Raw genomic sequence first — 15,461 nt, 5'->3', positions numbered from 1 at the left:
TTTTCAGTTTTAATCAAGATTTCACTTAGAGAAAAGTTAATAATTCCAACAACATGACAAAACAACAAATGTATGATACTTATAAATCATGTCTGAAGAATCTTAGGTACAACAAATACAGAGAAAAATCCGACAACGTCGTTCTAGTAAGAATTACCAACTGTTTCATTTCCGGTTTCTAGGAATTAAGTATTTTTAAGTACGCTACCTCATTCTGCGTTGAGTTTGAATCATTTTTATTATTCTTCATGCTTCGTTGAAGAGTACCACTAACACTGGGAACGTTCGGAAATGTATTTAAATTTGATATGGTTTTGTTTAAACTTTTTTATGGCTTGGGTCCTCGTTCATAGTCACAATTGGTTCTAGGTTATAGATTAATTCGACACCCCCATCGAACAAGGTTGTAACTCATTTTTAGCGATTTTACAGGAGAGGCAAAATACGAAAAATTAAATTTTTAAAAATTTGTAGCGAAATGGTTAGACTCTTTTACACTGATGCGATATGATCTTTATAACATAATAAGGGATTACTGTGAGATGTATGTTTTGTAATTTTGTTAACTATTGAAAATCTTGAGTTTGATTGAGATACAACCTTAAGAATAAAGATGGTTCTTCGCTTCCTAGAAAAAGGTTGTAACTTGCCTAACAGCCATTTTACACTCTCCGTGTTAATTATTTTTCAGTTTTACTATTAAAAGGTTATATGTTTTGAGGCATCGGCAATATAGACAGGAGAAAATTAGTTTTTATGGTATATTTAAACAAAATATCAACTCATAGTTTTCACAACTTTAATTGGAAATTATAAATTTTACAATAACAATAATATTCTATCACTATGAAGAAAACATGTTATAAAATATCTCAAATTTTTCGCATTTCTATTGCGTTTCTGTAAATATTTAATTTTAGACCTTTTGCTTTATTACTTTACTCTTAACATCTACTTCAAAATTAACATATGTGTGTCCTTAAATAGGTTAAAATTTAGAATTTGCTTCAGATTTATTTCAGATACGGATTAAGGCTTGCCTGATGCTTTGGCACATCGTATCATGGTTATCCATTGGTCTGGAGCATATACGACTTGTTTTTTCCGTTTTTCTATAAGGGCATGCATTGAATCACCCTCGTCTTGGAATGTGCTATTTTAAAAAATACATTAAATATTAAACTTTTTTTACTACGTAGAAGTATGTAGCAAGAACTATTCTATATTGATTTTGTCCACCGCAACTATCAAAAATGAAAAAATGTCCGTAAATCCTTTTTTATTTACATTTCGATAAATTGACTTATGAGATGCAGCGTATGTTTGATTACTTTATAAATTAAACATACGTGCAACAAAGTTGTAACTAATTTAAAAACCTTGTTAATCGTCAAGTATAAGAAAGTAAATATTTAACATAGGGAGTATCCAGTGTTATTTACTGCCTTTTTCACGCTAAAGTGCCTTAAAATGGCACACGTAACTTAAAATACAACTTCTTATTAGCCAAACTATTGAAAATTTAACTATGTCGTTTATATTGATGTGTGCGCAATTTTTTGCTGAATTCGCCTATGTTGAAATGTGAAAAAAGACGTAACTGGAGTTACAACCTTGTTCGATGGGGGGTGTCGAATTTGCAGTGTGTGTATTGAGAGAATGACTGGTTACTAAGTGAAGTCTAAAGTCGGCTTTATTGTTTTTACTAGGAGTCGTTTATTATATCCGAATGACTAAAGTAATTCGGGTACGAACCGATCCTACAAACATGAGTTTTGTAGGTGAGACCTGTTTGTAAACACACGTTTTATAATTTACGGTCGATTTAAACAAATTACCGCTAAATAAAAGCCTTTTAATAGTTAAGTTTTACTAGTGCAGTGACATAAAATACCAAGAACAGCAACTGTGAGTAAATTTTTAATATTAACTGCATCCAGACGATTTTTGTTAGGCTGATTGAGGTTAGATATCAGATACACAAGACTGAAAAGTAATTAGCTAGTAAAAACTCGCCTAGCGAAATAAAGAATTTTTAACAACAAAAGGCAGGGTCGGCCTGGGAAAAATGTTTTGGACAATAATTATATTTAACAAAATAACTTAGCAAATTTGAATATTTTAAATAAAATGTCACAACCAACATTTACAAATAAATCTTCATCCACCAACACTCACCCAGATAATAATTTAAATAATATGAATACCTCCAACACATCTTATGCAAGCACTGTCTCAAAAAATATCTACAAGTATCCTAACAAAGACCAGGCACTTATCTTCGGCTCCATTCAGGGAGCAAAACTTCAAGATTATCTTCTCCAATTGGGACCTCTGGTAAAACCAATAAACATCATTTTCTGTAGCAGAATTTCACACAACAGAATATGTGTTTATCTAACCAATAAATCACTGGTTGATGAGTTTTTAACTAATCATGGTCAAATTGTTGTCAATAATGAAGTCATCAAAGCAAGACGTCTAATTTCACCAGCAGACAGACTAATATTATCGAATGTAAGCCCAACGATCCCACACGAAACTCTTGTAACCTTACTGGAAAATATTGGATTAAAATTAGTTTCTCCAATAAACTTTCTTAGAATAGGTGCATCAAATCCAGAATACCAACACGTACTCAGCTTCAGAAGACAGGTGTATATCGCTCCTTCCCCAGATATTACCATACCCGAATTCTTAGAAATAACACATGATAATCTATCATATCATATCTTTTTAGCCCTAGACAGTCAACGCTGCTTCACCTGCAAATTATCGGGTCATGTTGCATCCCAATGCCTTTCCGGCAATATTAACCCACATTCCCAACAATCATCACAACCCACACATAATGTTCCAATCTCGTCAATATCTCAACCGGATGAAACATCTCCTAATGACTTAAATTCCCACTCAATAAATAATATTCTACCCGAAAGTTCCTCAGTAGTAGAAAATTGTGCAAAAGTCGCCAATACTGCTTTGATCACATCCAATCTGGTAACAAATCCAGATCACACTGCTCAATCTGAAAATATCCCAACCTCGGACAAAACTACTAAGTCAACAACTTCATCCGCAACAAAACGAACAGCTGAAGATATGACCCCAGCCACTCCAGAAGAACAAATGCCACCCAATATTTCTACCTTCTCTCTTCCCAAGCAGTCGTTCAGAAAAACAAAAAACCCAAATCTAATACATCAGATCAAGAAATAGAACTTACTGAATCTATTATAAACTATATCGACTCTCATTCTCCTCACTTCATAATCAACAGCCATCAGCTTAAACAGCTCCTAGAAAATACATACGGATCGAGGGATGTTCTTAGCATTGCGGAAGACTTCACAAAAGATATTCCAAAACTAATAGATATGTTAGAAGAACTTCATCCTCACGCAAACACTAAGAAACTAAAAACTCGTGTCACAAGGCTAAAAAAGAAATTACTAAAGCAATCCCAAGATTTAAGTGATACCCAATCTGATATCTCAAATACATCTCAAGATACCCAATAAATACATTCGAGTCATTACTCCAGTGGAACTTAAATGGGTACTATACCCGTTTAAATATGCTACAGCATATCATAGCCCTCCATTCTCTGGACATATTGTGTCTACAAGAAACTCACTTCCGAGACGAAAATGTCCACAAAATGAGGGGATACAATGAATTCGTTAAAAACCGAAATGTACAAGTTGCGAGTGGCGGCGTAGCCATTTACGTCTCAAAGAATCTACAAGCAACACAAATTAGAATAAATACAAACCTAGAAGCGATAGCCGTAAAAATTAAAGCACAACTAAATTACACCATCTGCAACATATACATTCCTCCTGACCATTATTTAATTGAGGATGAACTGGAGTCTCTAGTTAATCAACTTCCAACTCCTTTCATTTTTCTAGGAGATTTTAATGCCCACAATTACTCCTGGGGTTCTCAAAAAACAGACAGAAGGGGACGAATTCTATCAAACATATTCAACACCATGAACATAAGTTTACTGAATGATGGCAGCAATACCAGATTCAATATAGCTACTGGCAATTCTTCTTGCATCGATCTTTCATTATGTAGCCCAACTATTAGTCCTTACCTTGAATGGAGAGTTATGGATGACTTACTAGGCAGTGACCACTTTCCTATAAAATTAACGAATTCAATTATAAAAGACAAAATATCAAACGGAGATAGTATCCATCAGAAATGGAAAATAAAGAAAGCCGACTGGAGCTCTTTCTCAAAAACCATTGAGAATAACATATACAAAATTAATGAGTGGAAGGACGCAAATACAGCAGTAACTCAACTTAACGAAATAATCATAAAAGCCGCTGAATTTTCAATAGGAAAAACAAAACATATCAAGAAATTTAAACCTGTGCCTTGGTGGAATGACGAATGTGCCGAAGCAATACAAAACAGCAAATCTGCTCTAAATAGATGTAGGAGGGAGAAAACCGCAACAAGTATAATTGAATACAAAAAACATAGGGCAAAAGCAAGATATATTACCAACAAAAGTAAAAAAGAGTCATGGAAGAAGTTCGTAGGAAGCATAAACAGAAACACTACAATATCATCGGCATGGAGGAAGATACAAGGTATTTATGGAAACAAAACTTACCATGTCATTAAAGCATTAGATTATGACGGCAAACGAATAAACCAAACAAAAGAAATAGGTGAAGCATTCGCAGACTATTATCATAAGCTTTCCATAAACAGAAATATAACTAATGATAACATTGCCCTCCCTACGGAATTCAAAGAGCTGGAAAACCTTAATTCTCTAAACAAGCCACTGACAAAAGAAGAAATGGAGGAATCTCTCTCATCACTAAAAGACAGTTCTTCTGGTCCCGATGACATCCCTCCAGTTTTTCTAAAAAATCTCCCAGAAACAGCGAAACAAATCCTGCTTAATATCTTTAATCACATGTGGAATAATAGTGACTTCCCCTTAATCTGGAAGAAAGCAACAATCATCCCCATACTTAAATCTAACAAATCTTCACTCTTGCCTGAATCTTACAGGCCAATCTCCCTAACCTGCTCCATGAGTAAATTGCTAGAAAAAATAATCAACAAGAGACTAATATGGTTTTTGGAAACTCACAAATTATTAATTCGCGAACAATCCGGATTTCGACCATCTAGAAGCACACTTGATAACATTATTGACCTAGAAAGTCATATTCACGAAGCATTTGCTACTAAAGATAAATGTCTAGCAATTTATTTTGACATTAATAAAGCCTTTGATTCTACATGCCATAAAATCATCCTAAATAAACTACATCACTGGGGATTGAAAGGCAATATAATAAATTTCATACGCAATTTTTTATCTCAAAGAGAATTCCAAGTCCGAATTTCTGGAACAATATCATCAACCAAGAAACAATTAAACGGCACACCACAAGGATCAATTCTCAGCCCAACTTTATTTTTAATTGCTATGAATGATGTCTTAACAGATTTAAAGAAACCAGTTGTAGCCAGACTTTACGCAGATGACATGATCGTGTTTATCAAGGGAAGATGTCTTAGCACCATGGCTCAAAGCCTTCAGCAATGCATAACATCCTTCGAACGTTGGTCTATAATGTCTGGGTACAATTTCTCCCCAAACAAAACAAATTGCATATTATTCTCAAAAAGAAACATACCAGAGCAGCATCGACCATCAATATTCCTATACAACCAGAAACTAAGCTATACTCCACACATAAATTTTCTGGGCATGATATTCGACGAACGTCTGTCGTGGAAAAATCATATTAAAACACTAACTCTTTCTTGTCAAAAGGGCTTAAATTTATTAAGATGCTTAGCAAACAAGTCTTGGGGATCTGATGGTCTTATGCTGCTAAAAATATACAGAAGCCTTATTCGATCGAAAATTGATTATGGATGTATTGCATACACATCTGCTCGCCCTTCAATATTAAAATGCTTAGATACTATACACAACACCGCAATAAGAATAATTCTAGGGGCTTACAGGACAACGCCTGTAGAAAGCCTATACTGCGAACTGGGCGAACCAGCTCTATCTTTCAGACGACAAATTCTTAGTTTATCCTATGCCTCCAGAATAGCATCAATACCATCAATTCCTGCTCACAAAAACACGTTCTGTAATCGTTTCAAATCAACTTTTCAACATAGCACCTCTCCACCACCTTTTTATGTTAGAATTCACCGGTATATATCAACGTTAAATCTCCAAAATTTCCCCAGAACGTGGTTATTGAATGAACACAGCATTCCTCCATGGATTATCAGAACCCCACATGTAAACACCCAATTGACGAAATATAATAAATACGATACCAATCCACGTCTTATATATCAAAATTATAAACAAATAGTCGCAAAATATAAAAATTATACCCACTTATTCACTGATTCGTCTAAGTCTTCCCAAGGTGTAGGAGCAGCAGTATACATAAACAATGAAACCAAATATTTATTTAAGCTTCCCAGCTCCTACAGCATCTTAAATGGTGAACTTTATGCCATATTACAAGCGTTGAAGCACATTTCCAATGCACAAACCAAACACTCCTTAATAATATCTGACTCACTCAATTCACTGAGACTCATACAACAAACCTTCACGAAAAATCCTATAGTCATATTAATCAAAGAAATATTACACAGTCTGCATCAAACAGACTCAAAAATAGTTTTTCTATGGGTTCCCTCTCATTCTGGAATCGAGGGAAATGAAAACGCTGATCGTTGGGCTTACACAGCTGCGCAATTACCAACATTGGCAGAACAATCAATTCCAGCCGCAGATACAAAACAATTACTAAAATCAATGACTCTCAATTTATGGAGTGAAAAATGGAAAACATCCACGAGCAAGTTAAGAGACGTTAAAGAAGATACTGGTCCATGGAATCCACATACAACCAACAGATCGAACCAAGTCATCTTATCTCGTCTTCGGTTAGGACACTGTAAATTTACTCATGAGCATCTCATTACCCATACCAAAGCACCAAAATGCAGAAGGTGTAATATACCAGTTTCAGTAAAACATGTGCTAACAGAATGTGATGAATTTGCCGCTTACAAACAATCTATATCTGGTTATTCAAACAATATGAAAGACATTCTTAACCTGCAAACCGACTGTAAACCTCTTTTTCAATTCCTTAATAAATGTAACCTAGCAAGTAAGATTTAATTGTACACAATTTCATACTTTTGTAAACTTATTAATTGTATTCTCGTTACCCCGCTGATGACCTTCGTGGTTAATGCGGTTATTTCTAAATAAAAAAAAAAAAAAAAAAACATGAGTTTTTATAACCAACATTGCAATCTCAGCCAGAGGTTTACACGTTTATGGGCTAAAATCAAGATCTAAATACATAATATGTATACCAAACTCACTTACTCACTTACATATGCTGAGAGCACAGCGGATTTTGCAGAGCAAAATGGAAAATCACAAAATATCCAGGTTCAAAAAGTGGAGGGAATGGTGTTGATTAAGCTTAATATAACTTATAAATTATGTATGTTATGTAAAATAAACCAAACTCACACAAAAAGAGAAGCCTTACGAATAATTTGAAGATAAAAGATGTCCCTATAACAAGTGGACTAAAATAAGGTAGGCATAATATACACCGCAATTTAAAGCTGTTAATTATTGATCTAAAACAACAGAAAATTTTTAACGTGAGATATAGAAAGGAAAGTGTTACGACAAATTTACTGAGAAAAAAAAGAGGAGACGAATAAAGGGGAAGATCTAACCAAGAAGTCATGGAATTGTACGGTAAGCAATCAATAACGGCAAAGAGTACAAAGAATCCGATCACGAAAGTTAAGAAGATATCCTATTGGAAAAGTGGGCATTGGACGCTATGACAACGAATATGGTAAGGTCGGTACAATTTGTACTTTTTTCTGGAATATAATTTAAAAATTTGTATTCTGAAAATTGCTTTCAAATTAGAGATGGAAACGCTAAAATATTTAATACTATTTCCAATTCTTAAAGTACCCCGCACAAACCTTATGGAAATTAGGTCCCACTGGATTTCGTTCATACTTTGGGAAAATACTGTTTGAAGCATCCTGCTAAAAAGTTCTCATTGGCACAACTCAATCGTATGAAGGATTTTCAAGATATAGAGGAACAAACTCTGAAAATTATAAGATTTACTGAGTATTCTAATTCCCTGAGTTACTGGTTATCTGTCAACATGTAGAAGTTTGGATCAAGGAAAAGTACTTAGTAGTCTAGGATTTTTTCCTGGCTATCCAATGGCGACCTTTACTTTGACCTTGACCTTCAACGGACGCCATCTTCTAGAGTTTCGATGGTTTTCGGCATTAAATTGATATAAACAGATTACTCATGGGTTTCTGGGATCCCTAGACACGAATATGCCATCAGAATTGACCTCCGGAGGACGTGGTGGCCAGGGCCAATGCAAGGGACGACATCTTCTATAGTTTCGATGGTTTTCGGCATTTAATTGATGCGGAGGGTTTTTTGAGGTCGCTAAACACGAATATGCCACCAGAACCGACTCCCGGAGCACCTGGTTTCCAAGGTCAATGAAAGGGGTTCCTGGAGTTTCGAGGGTCTTTGGTACTACATTAATTCACACGGATTAGTTATAGGTTTTTGGGGTTGCTGAACACGAATACGTAATCAGCACAGACACAGGAGCACCTGATGCCTAAGACAGGTTATCTTCTGGAGTTTCGGAGAAATCAAATGGAGGAATCAAATGATTACTCTTAGGTTTTGAACTCCAGAAGATAACCTGTCTTAGGCACCAGGTGCTCATGTGTCTGTGCTGATCACGTATTCGTGTTCAGCAACCCCAAAAACCTATAACTAATCCGTTTGCATTAATGCAGTACCCCAAAGACCCTCGAAACTCCAGGACCGCCTTTCATTGACCTTGGAAACAAGGTGCTCCGGGAGTCTGTTCTGATGGCATATTCATGTTTAGCGATCTCAAAAAACCCTCCAGTAATTCATTTGCATAAATTAAATGCCGAAAACCATCGAAACTCTAGAATCTAGAAGATGCCGTCCCTCGCAGTAGCTGGCCACTACGTCCTCCGGAGGTCAATTCTGATGGCATATTCGTGTTTAGAGATCCCAAAAACCCATGAGCAATCTGTTTATATCAATTTAATGCCGAAAACCCTCGAAACTCTAGAAGATGACGTCCGTTGAAGGTCAAGATCAAAGTAAAGGTCGCCATTGGATAGCCAGGAAAAAATCCTAGACTACTAATACTTTTCCTTGATACAAACTTCAACATGTTGCCAGATAACCAGTAACTCAGGGAATTGGAATACCCAGTAAATCTTATAATTTTCCGAGTTTGTGCCTCTATATCTTGAAAATCCTTCATCGATACGATTGAGTTGTGTCAATGAGAACTTTTTATCAGGATGCTTCAAAGAGTATTTTCCCAAAGTATGAACAAAATCCACTTGGACCTAATTTCCATAAGGTTTGTGCGGGGTACTTTGGTCAATTCGCAACTATCGAGTTAATGAAGAAATATTAAATATAAGAAATTAAGTATGGTTATAAGATTAAGGTTCGTCGAATATTATGTTTGGTCGCAACTAATATATGGGGTAGAAGCTTGTACTTTGAAAGCTCAATCCGTAAAAAAATTGGAGGCATTCGAAATGTGGCAATATAGGCGTATTATGAAAATTCCTCGAACTGCAAAAGTCTCAAACGAAGAAGTGTTAACACGAATTGGACATGGCAGAAAGCTTATGAACACAATTATTAAAATAAGAAAAATATATCTGGGCTACATATTTCGTAAAGATAAATAATCTCTGCTACAGACTACTATGTACAAGAAATCAGATCCGACACAGATCTTCAAAACTATATGGTGGCGAAAAAGGAAGCGAATGTAGCAGTAGCAAAAACCAAAGCAGAAGCGTATTCAAACCTATACGATCAACTTGATACCAGGGAAGGCAAAACAAAGGTATATAAAATAGCCAAACAGAGAGCAAAGACAGCAAAAGATTTTAATCAGATTAGATGTATCCGAGATGAAAATAATAAAATACTAGTTCACGAAAAGGATGTCAAAAAGAGATGGAGAAAGTACTTTGACAGCTTATTAAATGAATAATTTGACAGACAGCCTGTAGAGTCAACGGAGACAATAACAGCAATGGTCACCAAAATACCAAACGAGGAAGTGGCTCAAGCGCTTAAAAAAATAAAGAAAGGAAAAGCGGTAGGACCAGATGATATTCCTGGGGAAGTATGGAGAGCATTGGGAGAGACAGGAACAAGGTGGCTAGCAGGTTTATTTAATAGAATTATGGAAGTTGGACAAATGCCAGACGAATGAAGAAGCAGTATACAGTACCTGTCTACAAAAACAAGGGAGATATACAACAATCTACAAACTGCTTAGCCACACCATGAAAATACGGGAAAGAGTAATTGATAGACGGATACGTGAAGAGGCCGAAATATCCGAGAATCAATTTGGCTTTATGCAGGGCAGATCAACAACAGATGCAATTTTCATTATAAGGCAGTTGATGGAAAAATACAGGAGTAAAGAAACAAACGCTCATAATATGGTATTCATTGATCTTGAGAAAGCATATGATACGAGTTCCTCGAGAGATTCTGTGGTGGGCACTCAATAAGAAAGGAGTCCCTGGTGAATATGTAAAGATTGTGAGGGATATGTATGAGGGAGTAACGACTAGTGTTAGGACAGGTGTGGGAGAGACTGATAAATTTCATGTGAAAGTAGGATTGCACCAAGACTCGGTGCTTAGTCCGTATTTATTTTAATTAGTTTTGGACCAGATAACAGCGAAACTACAGGGTAACATTCCATGGTGCTTAATGAATGCTGATGATGTCGTGTTAGTAGGAAATAGTGAAAGACTTAGAAAAAAAACTGGAACAGTGGAGACAAGCACTGAAGAAAAAAGGTTTAAAACTTAGTAGGACAAAGACAGAGTATTTGCAATGTTCATTTAATGATGGAGTTACTACAAAATAATATGGTATCTTTGGATGGTGAACTGATTGTAAAAAAGCAATAGTTTTAAGTACCTGAGATCGGTATTACAGAGTAATGAAGAAATAGATGGAGATGCATGCAGTAGAATTAGGGCTGGATGGATGAAGTGGAAGGAAGCGAATGGTGTGCTGTGTGACAGGAAAATTCCAATTAAGTTGAAGGGAAAATTCTATAAAACAGCCATAAGACCGGCTATGATGTACGGAACTGAATGCTGGGCAATGAAAAAGAAAGAGGAACAACGAATGCATGTGGCGGAAATGAGCATGCTTAGATGGATGAGTGAAGTAATAAAAAAGGATAAAATTAAAAATGAGTAAATTAGGGGAAGAATAGGTGTGGCACCAATTGATGCCGAATGAGAGAGCATAGGTTGAGATGGTTTGGTCATGTTCAACGTCGAGACGCTAATCACCCAATATAAAGAATTGCCGAAGTGCAGATTCCTGGAAGGAGTAGGAGAGGAAGACTAAAGAAGACGTGGGGGAGACGATTAGGCAGGACATGTTGGTAAACGGGATTAATATTGATATGACCCAAGATAGAATTGTATGGAGAAATGCAATTAGGGAAGCCGACCCCGCATAGGGATAAGGCAAAAATAATGATGAAATGATCTCTGCTACACGTCATCATGCAAGGAAGAGTAGAAGGAAGAAAAGGCTTGGGAAGAAAGAAGAATCTTGGCTGAGGAATATCAGAGACTGAACTAACCTCAGTATTGTACAGATATTTCCCGTTGCAAAAGATAGGGACGCTTTTAAAGAAGTGATCGCCAACCTTCGTTTGAACACGGCCCAATAAGAAGAAGAGCCAATGAAAGCCTAAGATGGTAGGAGGAAAAATACATAAATACGAAGAAGATATATTATTCCCAAATTGCGGTCTGATTCAGATCAATATTCATCTTTTTATTTTGAATTCCATGTTCTCATTCTTGTTATCCTTATTTCTGCTCGTACCAATTGGAATAAACATTGTATTCAGCACTGCAGTAAACACATAAATTGCAATCGATTTAATCGTATTTATTAAAAGGATATGAACCATAACGTGAAACACTCTGTAGCTTCCAACCTACCCCAATAAACTTCAGAAAATTGAATCCTGCGTTGCAATTTAAAACTGCGTTCTGCGTTGCAGTTAGGTTAACCCGGATGTGATGCATTTTGTGGCAGGTCATGGGTAAATGTGAGTTATATTGGTGAGCTCTGTCTCTGTCTCGCTTTCATAATAACTTTCTCGGTTCCGCTCACGGCGTAAAATCTATTTTGGAACTCAATTAAGCGGAATAGTATACACCTATCCTGGCATGCCTATATTGGATAATTGGATTTAGATGAAACCCTATTTGGAAAAGTTAACGCCATTTTATTGCTCCTTTGTGATTTTGATAACACAAAATTTGCTTTAGTTTTTATAAGGATATCAATCAAAATTGTCTTCTTCTTCTTCTTCCTCTTTAAAAGCAATTCTGCTTGTTCATTGGCGGATTGATACTTTTTTGGTGCTTTATCTCTTGCTATCTTGACTACACGTGTCTCCTCCATTCTGCTTATGTGGTTATTCCATTCTATTTTTCTAGTTAGTGTCCATTTGTTTATACATTGTACGTTACATTTTCTTCTAATGTCTTCACTCCTCTTTTTATCACTCAGCGTATTTCCTGGAATTCTTCTCAGTACTCTCATTTCTGTCGTTTCTAGTATTCTTTGTATTGTGGCTGTATCGGGACTTGTTTCTGATGCATATGTCATTATTGGTCTTTTGTATACTGGTTTGTTAAATTCTTGACTTCATCTCTTAGTTAGTATATGTCGGTTTCGCCATATAGGGTTATTAGGGCATCCTGCCAGACTGCCAGTCTATTTGCTTTTTGTACTTGATTTCTCACTTCTTTGTCAAGGTCTCGGTAGTTGGATAGTGTAAAATTCCAAGGTATTTTATTTTCATTACTTTTATCAATCAATGTCTATTTTACATCTGATTGGCTTTTACTCATTATTATTATTTTAGTTTTCTGAGATGAAATTGTCATACTGAATTCTTTTTCTTGTATGTTAAAGCGGTGGGCTAATATTTGAAGACTATCTTTTTTTTCTTCTTCTTGGACTATCAGTATTGCTTCATCTGCCTAACAGAGTATTTTCACTTCTTTTGTTTCCCATTCAGTATCCTCTTCCTTGGTTGACGCTTTTGATGATTTCATCTTACTTTCTGCAAGTATTACTTGGTCATCTGCAGAATGCAAGTTGTATTGTTTATGATTTCATTTTTTACTGTCTGTTCTACTACCTCTCATTATTTTGCAGATTTCTTTACTTTTTGCTTTACCCAAGAAAATCACTACGTTGTTGCAGGCTTTATTTTTCAAAATGATTTCAAAATGATTTTCAAGAAGTCATGATATTTCTCATAGAAAACGAAGTCCCGCCAGAAGAATCCCATCGGAAATTTTTCGCAATCCTGAATTTCATGAGAGATTTTCGTATGTCCGATAAACACAATTTATTAACAGTTACAGAGACGAAGAGTTACAGTTTTTTTATTTGTTTATGGTAGAGTAGATAAAATATTGTATGAAACTGTGCGTGAAGTACTTTTTGCGAACTTATGCTATGTATAGCACTCGCTCCGCTGTCACTCGTGCTCTAAATATCGCGTGCGTTCGCAAAAAGCATACTTCACGAACTGTTTCATAAATAACTATTATGTAACGGTATAATATTTTCGCTAAGAATTTTTAGACATTCCCATCGAGTGTAGACAACCAGTTCTACCTTTTACGGGTCATAGGTTTCATGGTTTCAGCAATTAACAAAAATATTGTATTTTATAAATTTATAACGTTTGTAGAAAAAATATTGTATGATATACGTGTTAAAAAGTAAATTTTTAAGGCACTCATGTGAATTGCAGAATTCGCTTCGCTCATTCTGAAAACTTTCACATGCGTGCCCTAAAATTGTACTTTTAACACTTCGTCACAGTATATAGAGGTTCCATATATGGAACCTCTATATACTGTTACTTCGTGAAGTATGCTTTTGAAACAGTTCGTAAAGTATGCTTTTTGTGAACGCAAGCGATGTTTAGAGCACGAGCGACAGCGGAGCGAGTGCTATACATCGCGTAAGTTCGCAAAAAGTACTTCACGTGCAGTTTCATACAATATTTTATCTACTCTATGTCATGTTATGTATAAGTTTTTAGTTTGTGAAAACTGTCATTATATATAGATAGCAGTGCGTGAATGGTTTAAAGTGTGCGTGAAGTAACAATGTATTTTAAATGGGATTTACTTTTTCGCACACTTTCATATAATCAAATATCCTTAACCTTCGCGTTGTCATGGTGATGACATAATGAGCAATAAATTACAACAAAAGTTTTGACAGTTTTGCGGTTTGAAAGAAGTTGAATTTTTAAATGTCAAAGTTCTAGAAATTGTACAATAGAAATGAATTCCAGTGACCAAGAGTTACAGTTTTTTTATTTGTTTATCGTAGATAAAATATTGTATGAAACTGTGCGTGAAGTACTTTTTGCGAACTTACGCGATGTATAGCACTCGCGCCGCTGTCGCTCGTGCCTAAACATCGCGTGCGTTCGCAAAAAGCATACTTCACGAACTGTTTCATAAATAGCTATTATCTACCATAAACAAATAAAAAAAGTAACTCTTCGTCACTGAAATTCATTTCTATTCTACAATTTTTAGAACTTTGACATTTAGACATTTAAAAATTCTAACTTCTTTCAAACCACAAAACTGTCAAAACTTTTGTTGTAATTTATTGCTCACATGCCTTCACCATGACAACGCGAAGGTTAAGGATATTTTGATTATATGAAAGCGTGCCAAAAACAGTGCGAAAAAGTAAATCCCATTTAAAATAAATTGTTACTTCACGCACACTTTAAATCCTTCATGCACTGCTGTCTATAATGACAGTTTTCACAAACTAAAAACTTATACATAATATTATGAGATAGATTAGATAAACCAAATTTTAACCTTTTACAACCTTTTTCGCGATTTTCATTTCTAGGCACTGAATTTTTTATTATTTTTTTTTGTTTTATACATAATTGCACAAGCAATTTTTTGATAGGAAAATTATTACAAATATTGTATCTTAATCAATTTTTATCGTTATAACACTTTCCGAGAGTCTCAATATAAAATGTAGAAAAACAGGGGTCATGAGTCATGACATGTCCATTTTTCATTTTAAAATTCTCTCAATGTAAGTAGTAGTTAGCTTTTCCTACATTAGGTAAGCATTATTATTGTAGTCTTACATTTCCTCGTTTTTGCAAGGTAACAATTTACTTCTTTTTAAACCGTTTTTAGCCGCGTTTTAGTTTTTG

The 15,461-nt window shown here is 35.3% G+C and overlaps 1 protein-coding gene across 3 annotated transcripts in view; it reads right to left on the bottom strand.

The window, feature by feature from the left end:
* Positions 1 to 15,461, bottom strand: part of LOC114324627 (ecdysone receptor) — a 1,502,986-nt gene that overhangs the window by 293,469 nt on the left and 1,194,056 nt on the right. The window lies entirely within an intron of this gene.

Source organism: Diabrotica virgifera, chromosome 2, assembly GCF_917563875.1.
Source record: "Diabrotica virgifera virgifera chromosome 2, PGI_DIABVI_V3a".
Taxonomy (NCBI): domain Eukaryota; kingdom Metazoa; phylum Arthropoda; class Insecta; order Coleoptera; family Chrysomelidae; genus Diabrotica; species Diabrotica virgifera.
The sequence above is the reverse complement of the archived record's forward strand: the minus strand, read 5'-3'. Positions and strand labels throughout refer to the sequence as shown.